Here is a 15,872-nt window from a genome sequence, read left to right as displayed (position 1 = left end):
AGTCATGTGATTTTTACGTTATTTTTACACATTTGCAAAAGTACACATTGTGTTTGCTTGAGTTCACTTGAGTGAATTTAGGGCATACAGTCTACAATCCCTTTTTTTAATTGACATGATCGCATGTAGAAATGTATGTAAGCGTGATGTCTTTCACTTTAGTCACGATCGCTTCATACCATCCCAGGGTACCATTAAACACCCTCCCCTCCCTCTACTGCCCCCAGCTGGTCAGCTTTCACATTAGTAATCCAGACTCTTCTGGTGTGGGAGTTTGTTAACTGATAATAAACACAAAGAAATGATGTGTACAAGAAACACATGCATCATTTTATTAATATTTTGTACAGATTGTATTTATACAATCTCCACCAACCCAGGCCAATGTGATCTCAAGACACTGAGGATGCAAAATTCTGAAGGGTTTTCGATATCCCAGCTGTGGCGATGCCTTCATCTTATGGCGAGAAGTGGCTAATAACTTTCTTAGTAATATAAAAGCTGGTGACGATGCTGCCTATTATTACAGATGGTGAGGAATGCCTATGCTTACAATGCATATACCCACTGTGCCCTCTGTGCTTCTGGTGTGGCCAGGATCACCACGGCGCAGGTTCTTGGGCCCAATCATTTGATCTGAACCGCACACACACATGCCATGTTTGAGTGCACCTGTTAACTGGGTTCGAACTTTATATTAGGATTATTTAGACCCCTGCCTGAGGCTGTAGTGTGTAATGTGTGTGTGTGTGTGTGTGTGCTGTAGAAGTTCACTATCAGTGTGTGAATACAGTGTGTAGTACAGTACACTCCCACTTTGTAATGATAAGAGCAGTGATCCAGGTCCGGACAGTGGACAGAGACAGAGACACACAGTGTGCTGTTTGAGACACAGCCTTTATTCAAACACGCTTAGTTTTGATGTCGATCTCCTATTAATTCTGCTGATAAATAAAAATAAAAATAAAATAAAATGAAATATCAGACGCCCTCTTCCTCCTCCTCCTGAGGTCACGTGACACGCTCCCGCTCTTCCCTCGGTACTGTGCTGCAGGAGGAGATCAGCGCGCGCGGACACACAGACACAGAGCGCGCTATGGCGCGCGGGCTGCCGGGGGTTCCGTGACATGCTCGCGTGCGCGCGGTGGAGGATGCCGGTGCTGGCGCTGCGCGTGCTGACGGTGCTGCTCTGCCTGCGGGAGGGTGAGTCTGAGCGTTAATGATAAAAATAGACTATATAATAATAACTATCATAAATAATAATTACAATAAAATGTAATTAAAACGACACGCGCGCGCACACACACACACACACACACACAGGCGCGCGGCGCATCAAAAGACCTGTTACACCTGCTCACGCGCAGAGATCAGAGCGGGACACTCAAGGGTGGGGGGGGGGGGCATGTTGTGTGTGTGTGTGTGTGTAACAGTTACAGTAAAAAAAAAACAGTAATAATAATAATAATATTATATTTATATAATAATAATAGTAGTAATAATAATAATAAGAGTAGAATATCGACGCTCGTGGTGTTCCTCTTTATTCTCTTTATTATTAATCATTACATCACTACATTACTGCACGCTGATTGTTTTCCTTTGCAAAAAATAGCAAAAGATTGTCCTAAAGGCACGAGCTCTTCTAATTAAGAGTTAGAGTTAGGGTGAAAGGCTCTGCTCAGTAGTGCTGGGACTCGGTGTGTGTGTGTGTGTGTGCGCGCGCGTTACAAAAGAAACTCATTTAAGGTTATAATGTGGTGATGACGTCATTGTACTGATGACCCCTGCCACGTGCCTTCTCCTAAACCCGTAAACATTAACGACTTTTAATCAGCGCGTGATGGGTGTGTGAGAGGGCGCGTCTCGCGCGCATTAAACCTCCTGTGCTAATCAGGTTCACGTGCCCCTAATCGGTTAATCAATTAATTACTTAATTAATGACAGTTACATTTATCAATAAATGAATTTATTTAATTATTAAACACATTTTAACAATCTGTAGAAGGTTGTAGAGTGAAAACTGTAGGGTTACTGAAGTCCTCTCAGTGGGAAAGAGGCCTGTGTGTGTGTGTGTGGAGAGACAGGACATTTACACTGTGTGTGTGTGTGTGTGTGTGTGTGGAGAGACAGGACATTTACACTGTGTGTGTGTGTGTGTGTGTGTGTGAGAGACAGGACAATTACACTGTGTGTGTGTGTGTGTGTGTGTGTAGAGACAGGACAATTGCACTGTGTGTGTGTGTGTGTGGAGAGACAGGACATTTACACTGTGTGTGTGTGTGTGTGTGTGTGGAGAGACAGGACATTTACAGTGTGTGTGTGTGTGTGACGAGAGACAGGACATTTACACTGTGTGTGTGTGTGTGTGTGTGTGTGTGGAGAGACAGGACATTTACAGTGTGTGTGTGTGTGTGTGTGGAGAGACAGGACATTTACACTGTGTGTGTGTGTGTGTGTGTGTGTGGAGAGACAGGACATTTACACTGTGTGTGTGTGTGTGTGGAGAGACAGGACAATTACACTGTGTGTGTGTGTGTGTGTGTGTGTGGAGAGACAGGACATTTACAGTGTGTGTGTGTGTGTGTGTGTGTGTGGAGAGACAGGACAATTACACTGTGTGTGTGTGTGTGTGTGTGTGTGTGTGTGTGGAGAGACAGGACATTTACAGTGTGTGTGTGTGTGTGTGTGTGGAGAGACAGGACAATTACACTGTGTGTGTGTGTGTGTGTGTGTGTGGAGAGACAGGACATTTACAGTGTGTGTGTGTGTGTGTGTGTGGAGAGACAGGACAATTACACTGTGTGTGTGTGTGTGTGTGTGTTTACAAATACACATTATTTTACAGTTTAAACTAACCTGGTGTAGTTGGAACCTTATGATGACTAGAAGGTAAATAAACCATGAAGCGTCACATAAACTAATTGCAATAAATAATATTATGCTATAATATAATAAACTAGAATATTTATAAAATAATAAAATAATTATTAGAAAACCCAATTTCCTTTTACACAGGCACAGAGAGAGAGAATTAGATGAAGATAATAATATTATTAATAACAATAATACTCATTTATTCACAATAAGTTTCTTTTATTATTGTGCTTTTATTCAAAATAATTACACACAATATTGTTTACTATAATTTAACAGTCTAGTAATATAAAAAAAAAAAAATTTAAATGCTGTTTAATGAATATTCACATAACCCTGTCTGTGGGTCATGTCCTAATTCTTTTCTCTGCAGTTCACTCTGCAAAATCATTACATATTAAACCCAGTGCAGGAAGTTAAAATAATAATAATAATAATAATAATAATAATTATTATTATTATTCTATGAATATTAAAGCATTTTATTCACTACTTAATTAAAAATAGAATCACTTGTACTTATGTTATAATAAATTATAACAAAACCCCCAGAGTGCTTGATACAGTCACATCGTAAATTCCCCGGCGGCGTTATTAGGGACACTACACTAATACTGGCTGGAGATTCGTTCCCTCGAATCAGCTCAAAGTTTTTGTAACATGTCTTCGACATACCCGCGGCACTCTGGTCAATGTTTCACGCCCCTGTGGGGTTTTTAGGTGGGCTGCGATGTTGCGACTCTCCCGGTTTCTCACGTCCCAGAGGGGTTCTGTCACAGTCGGATCCAGTGACTGAGGAGGCCGGAAAAGAACAGCTCAGTCTCATGTTGATGAATCAATGTGAGATAACATTAAGTAGCTACCGGTAAATCGTAGAATGAAGGGATGCACACTGCTCAAGAAATCAAACCGGCTGTGGCATTCAAGTGATGATTATTTAGAGTTAACAAGACGTCTTCATTCTCCCGGTTTGCCCGCCGCAGCCTCAGCTTCCTGTTGTTGGAGCCAAATCCACTTTTCTGCTTTTGTATCTTGTTTATCTGCCTGTTGTGTCTGTTCTTTTTTCTTCAGTGGGGTTATCTGCTTAACCCTAGCCTCTCTGTCAGCTCAAACCAGTCTGCCCATTCTTTGTTGACCTAATTCACCAACAAGGCGTTTTCATCTGCAGAACTGCAGCTAACTGGATGTTATTTCTGTACAGCACGATGCAGGGTTAACTCTACAGACTGTTGTGTGTGAAACTTCCAGCAGGTGTAGAAATATTCAGATTAATTCAATTCAATTCAGTTGTATTTATATATCACTTTTAACAATGGTCTCAAAGTAGCTTCATAAAAATGAAAAGGAAATTTAAAAAGAGAATTTATGGAAGTGAGAAAAATGTGTCTAGATAAGAATGAGATTGTCCCTGATGAACAAGCCGAGGGTGAATTAGACAGATTAGACGCACAAACAACGCCCCAGACGAGAAGCACTCTGATCGCAGTTTAACCTTTAATGCATTGCATTGCTGCATTAAATGCACGAAAGTGAAGGTGTTCCTAATAAAGTGGTCAATATATACGGTTTGTATATGTATTGATTTCAATGTATTGATTTAAAAACTGAATGAATTATTGATTCATATGTGTTGTGTGTGTGTGTTGTGTGTGTGTGTGTGTGTGATTTTTCACTGCTCTCCACCAATGATCAAAGATTTTAAATTTTCTTGTCTTTAATGCTTAACTGTCTTTAATGTGTGTGTGTGTGTGTGTGTGTTTTATAAGGGATAGAGGGAGAAAGAGAGTGTATATAAAGGTCAGTGCGTGTGTGTGTGCGTGCGTGTGTTGTTCTACACCGTGGTGATGAGTGTACAGTATAAGGCTTTATAAAGATCCAGAGCGGACGCAGTGTTTCTGAGGCCTCGTGTGTTTAGATGTGATTACACGCCATGTCACAATTATTAACATATTAATTACGTGTTTATATTATGAATATTTAAATAATAATCTGCACTCATGAGTGTACACACACACACACACACACACACTAGTGCTGAAAAACCATATAGTAATAATCAGATAACTACAGTGTTTAGGTACTTAGATTAGTGATGTTATTTTAATATATTTTAGAATATAATAATAATAATAATAATCTGTGAACTGTGCCAGTGTGTGTCTGTGTGTGTGTGTGTTTGAAATGTGTGTTTGAAAGTGAAAAAAAAGAACAACAAAAACTCTGTTGTTATTTTATAATTCAGCAAGACCAGTAAAATAAAAGTGTAAAAAAATCTCTTTAACACACACACACACACACACACACAGTGCCTGCGTGCAGGTTAATTTTTTTTTTTTTACCTTATATTTTGTATTATTAATTGTTTTTTTTGGGCTGTAAAACGAATTATTTGTGTTTCAATTATTTCTTAGGGGAAAATTAAATTTGGCTTACGAGTGTTTGCAATACAAGCCTACTTCCGGAAAAAATTATGCTCATAATCCGAGGTTACACTGTAGTAATAATCAGATACCTACAGTGTTTAGGTACTTAGATTAGTGATGTTAATTTATTTTAGAATATAATAATAATGATGATAACAACAACAACAACAACAATAATAATAATAATAATAATAATAAAAAAATAATACATTTTGTGCAAAAATCTGTGAACTGTGCCAGAGTGTGTGTGTGCATGTGTGTGTTTGAAATGTGCCTGTCTTTGAAGTATTTCTAAACAAAAACCCTGTTGTTATTTTATAATTCAGCAAGACCAATAAAATTAAAGTGAAAAAAAGATAAAATAAAATCTCTAACACACACACACACACACACACACACACAAACATCACATGACCTTGAGTTTGTGTCTCATGGCGTTATTAAAGGGGCAGTTCAGGATTTTAGCATGGTTAAATTAAATTTGTCCTAAATCAAAGTTAAGGTGTGTATAAACACAGTACAGGAGGTCTCGTGGTTATAATTTTGCCCCCCCCCCCTCCCGGGTGTAAGTACAGTGTAAGTAAATAGGGGCAAATTTTGCAACCCTCATCTAAAAATACATTCAACTGAGTCTTCCATCGAACATCGCCACACTGTATTTAGTACATTTATAGCTTTAACATACTTACACACGTCTGTTTTTATTCAAGCCGAACTATCCCTTTAATCTTTATCTGAGTAACTGCTTAAGTACGATGTTAAAAATCAAGTGTTGTTTTATATGAGTGTAGAAAACATTTTCATTAAATTAAACTAGTGAATAATGTGATTATTACAACAAGCAGAATTCATGCAGTAACACATCTAACTCCTATTGCATTTATTTTAATGTTCATTATCCTCATATTGATACACACTTACTGGCCACTTCATTAGGTACGCCTGTACACCTGCTCATTAGCATTAGGTAGTTAAGTTAAGTTAAGCCTTTATTTGTCACATATACATTACAGCACAGTGAAATTCTTTCTTCGCATATCCCAGCGTAACTGGGGTCAGAGTGCAGGGTCAGCCACGATACAGCACCCAAGAGCCCAACAGTGGCAACCTGGTGGAACTGAGGATTGAACCGCCGACCTTCCAATCAGTAACTCAGTGCCTTAACCCTCTGAGCCACCACTGCCCCGTTTAAGTACGATTGTACTTAAACAAAATATTTATTGCTTATCTTTCCGTGGAGTGAAACGGGTGTGTGTGGTTAGGAGATGTGGTTCTACAGATCTAAGAGCAGATGTGTGGGTTTTAATGGGTGCTGTTGAAGTGTGTAAAGGGGGCGTGGCTCTGAGGATGCTGAGCACATCTGTCCTGTTAGATACAGTATTTCCGTACAGTTCTGGTCTGTAGCACCAGCGTGACTCTCTACAGCACAGCTCCTCTCACAGCTCAGTCACTACATAGACACGAGGGGCGGGGGGGCGTGGCTAGCTTTCAAGATGGCGAGTGTGTGTGGCTTGCCATTTTCTGCTGACATTGCTGTTGGGATTATTATTGTTTTTGTCATTTGTCACTCAAAAACTTAACTCTCTGTTGGTGTATGATCGCCAAACACTATTGAACCTTCGGCCTGCTGTGAAAAATTTAACACGGTTTCAGAATAATGAGCAAAATCACTTGCCCCCACTGGTATCGGGAATACCTGCTCATCTCTACCGCTGTGCAGTTCTAGGTCGCCGGAGAAAGCGCTCTCGTTGCCGAGGGTACCTGTGGTTGGCTCAGGTGAATTTTCTTGGTCGCATCATAGCGCTCCGCGTTTTTGCCGGCTGCGAGAGGTGAATACGGGGACTCTAAACAGGATGACCAAGATGGGCCCAGTAAATGTGAGGTAACCAACAAACCCTCACATGGTTTAAACTTTCTTTTTATTACGGAGACATGGCTGAGTGTTGATGAGTACAGTGCCTTCTCTGAACTTCTCTCCTCATCATATGCCTATCTAAACTCCCGGAAAACATCGAGTCGAGGAGGAGGAATCGCGGTGGTCTATAGGGATACCTTTTATTGTAAGCAGCTGTCGTTACCGACTTTTTCCAGCTTTGAGCTGAACTTATTTGAGCTTGGCCGCTCTCACACAGTGCTAGGTGGAGTAATCTATCATCCACCTAAGTATAATAAGGACTTTTTAATTGGCTTGTCTGACTTTTTGGCTGAAATGATGCCGAAATATGATTGTGTCCTTATTGTGGGTGATTTTAATGTTCATGTCTGTTGCCCTGAGAATCTGCTGGCCAAAGAAAAAGTTTAATTGATTTGCTTGGTTTTGTGCAGTCAGTGTCGGGTCCCACACAGGAGCAGGGACACACCCTTGAGCTTGTTTTATCTCATGGATTATCTATTTCTAACATTGAAGTCTGTGATGCAGTATTTTCTAATTATATGCCTGTTTTGTTTAACTCTGTTCTACCAAATAATAACGTTAAACCCTGTGTGCGTGTACGTCGCTGTCGCATGTTTAACTCCTCCACTGCTACTCAGTTCTCTGATGCATTTAACCGGAGCTGTGAACACTTCTGTTGCTGGCTTCAACACTGAGGCACTAGCATCCTGGTTCCATTCCACCTGTAAGGCTGCCTTGGACTCTGTGGCTCCATTAAAAATCAGGCGACCCAAAGTTAAATTCGAACCCTGGTTAAACGACGAGACTCGTGCTGTCAGACGTAAGTGTCGAAAAGTGGAACGAAAATTTAAAAAGGACAAACTGCAAGTGTCTTTTATTATATTGAGAGATAGTTGGCGTCTTTATCAAAAATCTGTTGTTGGTCAACAAAAGTCTGCACTACAACTTGACACAGTTTTTACGCCAGATGCCCTTCCTGACGCAACCCTCCCATTTTATCCGGGCTTGGGATCGGCACTGCATCCAGTGGCTGGGGTTTGGGCACTGGCTGGGAATCGAACCCTTCTGCATGGCAGGTGAAACACCTACCACGGAGCCACCAGTGCCCTCTTTATCAGAAAACTGTAAAAGCTGCAAAAACCAAACATTAATCTGAGTTAATTTTAACTAACTTTCATAAGCCTCGCGTTATATTTCAGTCATTTAATGCAATTCTTAATGGTCCCCAAATTGTCAGTTTCGAAAGCTCTTATGTAGTGTATGAAAACTTTCACCAGTTTTTTATTGATAAGGTTTCTTCTACAAGGGCTCCTATTACATCTCCTGCATGTAACCCAGCTATCTCCATTTATGTCTGTAGCTCTGCTGTTTTTAACCAGTTTAAGCCCATCTCTCTTTCCTTTCTGTTAAAGACTATTAATATTATGAAGCCTGCAGGATCTCCTGCTGATCCTATTTCTCCACATCTTTCTAGGTCCTATAGTTTAAAATATTATAAATATCAGCTTGGAATCTGATGTGGTACACAAAAATTTTTTACATTCAGGTGTGCAGCCTTTGTTAAAGGGTGTTTTCTAATTACAGACCAATCTCCAAGCTACCATTTCTGTCTAAGATTCTGGAGAAGGTAGTTTATACACAACTGATAAGTTATCTTGGTGAGCATGGAATTCTTAACTACAAGATGGCGGCGCGCATGGCTGCAGCGGCTTACGGCTCTCCTTCTCTGTGTTTTTTTCCCCTTGTTTTTGTATTTCTTTCTTATTTGTGGGTGCACTATTGGTGCTGTAAATATCCTCTACAGCCGTCAGAATCTTATAGACATCGGTGTCCAGTACCAGACACCTGTTTCAAATGTTTTTTATTGCACACACAATATCCCAGACAGCATAGCGAGACCAGCGGGCTCTCCGTGGATTGTTGTCGGACCTAGGAGACGGCGTAGACGGAGAAGGGAGAGGAAGCAGAACTGGGGCTGCAGAGCCGGGGTTATGCTAAGGCTAAAGGAACAACCGTATAAGCCACCTCTACCGAGCCTGTATCTCACCAATGCCAGATCCCTGGTACATAAAATTAATGATTTGGAATTACAACTAGTCTGAAAAAAGTAATTAAAAAAGCCAAGTCGGAGTACAAGAAAAGCATAGAGTCCCACCTGTCTAGCCATAACATACGAGAGATGTGGTAGGGAATACAATGTATTACAAACTACAGAGGCTGTGATGTAACAACAGGAGATTTGACTGTGCGGCTAGCAGAGGAGCTAAACTGCTTCTTCGCTCGCTTTGAATCACAACAACAACAGCGCTCACCTGTTCCAGCCCTGCTCCTATCTCTATCCGATTCCTGCGACACTCCACTCATTCTAAAAGAGCATGATGTTAGACGGGTACTCCTGGCAGTAAACCCTAAAAAGGGGGCCGGCCCAGATGGAGTTCCTGGTAGGGTGCTTAGTGTCACGAACCTTCCTCTGATGTCTGTGTGAGCGTGGCATAATGTGCAGGAGGCGAGCTGGCGGTTTAGTAATAGGTTTTAATTAATTAGGTGCAGTCTGGGACATGCAGTCCAACTAAAACACTAACTTTAACATAAAACAAAACAAACCCAGGCGCTTTGGCGCCCTCTAGGGGTTAACCGTTACAGTACCCCCCCCTCCGCTTACCGGAGGACCCGGACTCCCTCCCCAGCGGTCCCAGTCCGGACCTCCAACACCGAGGCGGTCGATCCCCTCTCGTGGGCTAGGCTTAAGAGCTGGGGCGACGCTCGGCGACGGCTGAGGAGCTGGAGCGACGCTCGGCGGCGGCTGAGGAGCTGGAGCGACGCTCGGCGGCGGCTGAGGAGCTGGAGCGACGCTCGGCGGCGGCTGAGGAGCTGGAGCGACGCTCGGCGGCGGCTGAGGAGCTGGAGCGACGCTCGGCGGCGGCTGAGGAGCTGGAGCGACGCTCGCTGTGCTGGGCGGCGGCGGCGGCGGCGGAGCGGGAGCGGTGCTCGCTGAGCTGGGCGGCGGCGGAGCTGGGCAGCGGCGGAGCTGGAACAATGTGCGCAGAGCTGGGCGGCGGCGGAGCTGGAGCGACGCTCGCTGTGCTGGGCGGTGGCGGAGCTGGAGCGACGCTCGCTGTGCTGGGCGGCGGCGGAGCTGGAGCGACGCTCGCTGTGCTGGGCGGCGGCGGAGCTGGAGCGACGCTCGCTGAGCTGGGCGGCGGCGGAGCTGGAGCGACGTCCTCAAAGCCAGACGGCGGAGGAAGCAGCAGGCCGGCCTGGAAGTCTGGCTGAGGAGCCGGAGCGTCGTTCGCTGTCTCCATCGGCGGCTGCTGAGCTGGCGCGATGTCCTCAAAGCCGGGAGGCGGAGGAAGCAGCAGGCCGTCCTCGCAGCCCGGCTGGAGCGCTGGCTCGCTGTTCATGCCGCTTGGAGGCGGCAGATCGGCAGTGCCGCACACGACGCTTGGCGGCTGTGGAGCGGGAGCACCGTTTCCCACGTCTGGCAGAGACGGCGGCGCGTCGACCTCCGTGTTGACTACAGCCGGGAGCGGGAGGAGAAGCGCGTCGTCCAGATTAGAGAGAGGGAGAGTGTCCGGAGCTACAGCGCAGTTCTCTCGAACCTGGACGAGCAGCCTTTGGAGTAGCGCCACCTGCTCCCGCAGGTCGGAAATGCGCTCTCGGTTTAGCTGTGCCAACAACGTATAGTCCTCCTCCGTTAAGTCCACGTCACCGTCCTGCCAGGCCTCCTCGGCCCGTGCCTCTTGGATGGTGGTTGGGACCGTGTATCTCCCCGCTGCCTCACCCTTGAACGGCGTCCGCCGAATGGCGAGTCTGCAGCCTTCCCAGCTCTGCCGCGCTCTTCTCTCTCGCTGCTCTTCGCTGTTTTCCAGCCCGCTGGTTCGCTCAGCTTGCAGCCTTCCCAGCTCTGCAAGAGCTCTCTCTCCCCTTGCTCCTCGCTGTCCTCCAGCCATTCCGCCAGCTCGGGCGAGATGGTGATAGCGCCCCCCCAAAAAACGTCTGGGGGAGCGACCTCCGCTATGCCACTACGACGGTCTAGCTTTCTGTCACGAACCTTCCTCTGATGTCTGTGTGAGCGTGGCATAATGTGCAGGAGGCGAGCTGGCGGTTTAGTAATAGGCTTTTATTTAAGCACATAAAATAAACACAGGCATAGGTTAACTCAAAGGATAATAATTATAAGGGCAACAAAAGCTAGACGCCTGACTGTGCTCCAGTCAGGCTCTTTATAATCAACTTAATTATCTCACCTCGGTTCAGGTGAATTCCCACGTCACCTGACCGAGGTGCAGTCTGGGACATGCAGTCCAACTAAAACACTAACTTTAACATAAAACAAAACAAACCCAGGCGCTTTGGCGCCCTCTAGGGGTTAACCGTTACACTTAGAGGGTGTGCCCAGCAGCTCACCCCTATTTTTACCAATATTTTTTACCTCTCTTTAGCTCAGGCAGTTATTCCATTCTGCCTAAAATCAGCCATAATTATACCAGTACCAAAGAAGTCTCCAGTTACCAGTCTAAATGATTACAGCCCTGTGGCTCTTACCCCAGTAATTATGAAGTGCCTCGAGAGATTGGTCCTCCAGTACATTAAGGACTCCCGCAAGATTTCAATTCTTACCAGTTCGCATATCGTGCAAATAGATCCACGGTAGATGCCATCGCTATAGCTCTCCACTCTGTGCTGAACCATCTTGAGCAGAAGCAGAGCTATGTCCGGATGCTCTTTGTGGATTATAGCTCGGCATTTAACACAATTATCCCTGAAATTCTTGTTACCAAACTGATCACTCTTGGTTTCCCCTCTTTCATATGTAACTGGTTAAAGGACTTTCTCACCAACCGGCACCAGTCTGTGAGACTTAGAGGGCCCTATCTCTCCTCCATTTGTACACTGAACATCGGATTTCCACAAGGCTGTGTGCTGAGCCCCCTCCTGTACTGTCTGTACACTCACGATTGTAATCCAAATCATAATAATAATCAAAAAAAAAAATTGTCAAGTTTGCCGATGACACAACATTGATTGGACTTACCTCAAAGGGAGATGAGGCAGCTTACAGAGAGGAGGTCCTGAAATTAACTGCATGGTGTTAAAAAAATAATCTGGCTTTGAACACCAAGAAAACTAAGGAGATTATAGTCAATTTTAGGAGGCACAACACCAATTTAGCCCCCCTCTATATAAATGGCGAGTGTGTGGAAGTGGTCCATACTTTCCGGTTTCTTGGTATCCTTATTTCTGCTGACCTGTCTTGGACAGACAATATTACAGCAGTTATCAAGAAGTCTCAGCAGCGGCTACACTACCTGAGGGTGCTCAGGAAGTACAATCTGGATCCCAAGCTGCTACTGACCTTCTACCGCTCGATTATTGAGAGCCTGATGACATACTGTATCACGGTATGGTATGGCAGCTGCACCATGGCAGACAGGGTGAGGCTACAAAGAATAGTAAAGACAGCACAGAGGATTATCGGCTGCCCTTTCCACTCCCTGACGGATGTCTACATCACCCGCTGCCTTAGTAAAACAAAAAACATTATTAAAGATAAATCGCACCCGGGTTTTGATCTGTTTGACTTGATGCCCTCAGGAAGCCGCTACAGGTGCATCACAGCAAGGACAAACAGATTCAAGAACAGTTTTTTTCCAAAAGCAGTAATTATTTTTAATTTACACCTGCATTGATTGGATAGCATTATATAGTTAACCCTATAAAGCTTTTTTTTGTGATCTATATGTTTGCACTGTAGGAGTTGTTTTAATCTCATTGTACATGTGTATAGTGACAATAAAGGCATTCATTTATTAAGGTCTTTCAATCTAGTTTTAAGGCTCTGTACTGAAACAGCTCTGTTAAGAGTCTTAAATGACCTTTATCGTATTAACGATTCTGGTGACTCTCTGATTCTTCTGCTGCTTGATTTAACAGCTGCCTTTGATACAGTAGACCATGACATTCTTTTGTCACGCTTAGAACAGTGGGTGGAAATTAGGGGGACAGATCTAGACTGGTTTAGGTCTTATCTTATTGATAGAACTTTTTCTGTTAGCCTTCGAGATCTTGAGTCATCATTAGCTCCTCTTACATATGGCGTCCCACAGGGGTCTACCCTTGGACCCCTTCTTTTCTTGTTGTATTTCTTGCTGCTCAGCCATATCCTGAGAAATCATGGCACCTCCTTTCTCTGCTATGCAAATGACAGTCAAATTTATCTCCCGTTAAAACAGAAGGAAGGCTACTCTGTCAAGGGTCTGTAAACCTTCATACACAGAAATACCCACTAACAGAAACTGACACACACACACACACACACAAACTCAGATCAAATTTAATTATATTAAGCAATTGAAATATAATAAATTTGGAAAATTCAGATGACATAAAGGCATGGTTAGCCCAACATTTCTTAAATTTTAATAAGATAAGATAAGATAAGATAAGATAAGATAAGATAAACCTTTTTTAGTCTCACAAGTCGGAAATTTGTTTTGCCACGGCAGCAAAAAAATTTGCTAAAAATTAAGAAACAACAGAATAAAATAAAAATAGGGGAAATAAAATAAAATAACAAATACTAACAGTATGAATGTATACTATACAATCTGGCTATAAAATATGGACATCTGTGTAGTAAAAAAATTTACATAAATATATATTTAGACAATAAGTAAACACAGTTGACTAAGTAATATGTTTGTACTCAATGAATATATGTATACATACAGAGGGTGAATGACAGGCATTTACAGTAATATTCTAAATGTTTTAAATGTTTTAAATTGCACTTTGCCCAGTTATGGTGGTTCCCCGAGACAGAAAAAAAAATAGCTTGTTCCACCATAGTATTGCACATGACTGAAGATGTGAATTACTTTGAAGTTTAAAATGTTCCGTCATAATATTGCACATAACTACAATGGTGTATTTGATTTGTGTGTTTGTTCATTTGTGCGTTTGCTTGTGCGAATGTGGTCAGAGTGTAAGTTGTACAGTCTGACAGCATTTGGTAAGAAAGACTTGATAATGATAAAAAGACTTAGGTTTTGGTATTTGGTCCTGGTGCCAGGGGTAGAGTTCCACTTCTGGATTTAGGAGATTTGGAGCAGTATGTTAAACTCACAGCGTCGAATTCAGGGGTTATTTTTGACCATGGCGTTAAATTTAATAAACAGATTAGTGCTGTGGTTCGGTCCAGATTCTTTCATTTAAGGCAAAACTTAAACCTGTTTTGTCCATTAGTCATTTTGAAATAGCCATCCAGGCCTTCATCACCACCCGCATTAATTACTGTAATGCTCTGTATCTTGGGGTTTCCCAGGCAGCATTACATCGGCTACAGCTGATCTAAAACTCTGCTGCTCGACTATTAACGTCTACGGGTTAAAGAAAAGATATCTCTCCAGTTCTGGCTTCTCACTATTGGCTCCCGGTACAGTACCGAATTCATTTTAAAATTCTCTTGGTCACGTTTAAATGTTTACATGGCCTTGCCATCAGATAAACTTTTGCTGATGGTACCCACAACCAAATGCAAGCTCAAATTGTGGAATGACCTCCCCTTGACCCTTTGTGAGGCCACGTCACTGAGGGTGTTTAAGTCCAATCTAAAAACTCACGTGTTTTATCTGGCGTTTACACCCACATAAGATGTTGATTTTACATATTGTTTTGATTAGATATGTGTGTGATGTGATTTTAATTATGTTGTTTTTACCAATATTTTCTAAAAGTTTATTATTTTTTTATTAGATTACTATATTATTTTATTATTTATGTGTAGCACTTTGGGGCATTCTTATTGTTAAAGTGCTGTACAAATAAAGATGAGTTGAGTTGAGTTGAGGTCCCCCCATCACACACACGCACACATGCACACTAAGACACACTAAAACCTTCATACACAGAAATACCTGCTAACAGAAACTAACACACACACACACACACAAACTCAGATCAAATTGAATTATATTAAGCAATTGAAATATAATACCATACGTGCTGAGATGCCTTCCTGCTCACCACAGCGGTAAAGAGTGACTGAGCTACTAGAGGCTGATCTCCTCTTCCTCAGACATTTTTCCCATTCCGATGTTTGATGTTGTAAATGTTATCTAAAGCTCTTGCCCTAAAGTATATGTGTATAATTTTATTTTTTGAGCTGCTGCTTCGTGACTGGCCAATTGACCTCCAAACTAACCATATACACAACACCTATACACACTTATATACCTATTTACTACACCTGTAAACTACATGTATACACCACACCTATAAACTATACCTATACACCACATCTACACACCACACCTAAAAACTACACCTATGCACTGCATGATGTCAAATGGTGTTAAATAACACAATATCGCTTTTGCTTTATTTTCGTGATACTGATATGACACTGTAATAGAAACATAAAATAATCCAAATCCTTTTATCCATAACCTTTTATTCTGTGTTAATAAACATCACCTTGTGTGTGTGTGTGTGTGTGTGTGTGTGTTTGTAGTTGGCCCTCTGCAGATACAGTGTTATCAGTGTGAGGAGATTCGACAGGATGACTGCTCATCTCCAGAGTTCATCGTTAACTGCACTGTTAATGTACAGGACATGTGTCAGAAAGAAGTGCTCATCATGGAGGACGGTAAGAACACACAAAACATTAAAACTGTTAC

The 15,872-nt window shown here is 42.7% G+C and overlaps 1 pseudogene; it reads left to right on the top strand.

The window, feature by feature from the left end:
- Positions 1-1,062: 1,062 nt before the first annotated feature.
- LOC128506809 (ly6/PLAUR domain-containing protein 1-like) overlaps positions 1,063-15,872 on the top strand; it is an 18,695-nt pseudogene continuing 3,885 nt past the window's right edge.

This window comes from Clarias gariepinus, chromosome 18, assembly GCF_024256425.1.
Source record: "Clarias gariepinus isolate MV-2021 ecotype Netherlands chromosome 18, CGAR_prim_01v2, whole genome shotgun sequence".
NCBI lineage: Eukaryota > Metazoa > Chordata > Actinopteri > Siluriformes > Clariidae > Clarias > Clarias gariepinus.
The sequence above is the reverse complement of the archived record's forward strand: the minus strand, read 5'-3'. Positions and strand labels throughout refer to the sequence as shown.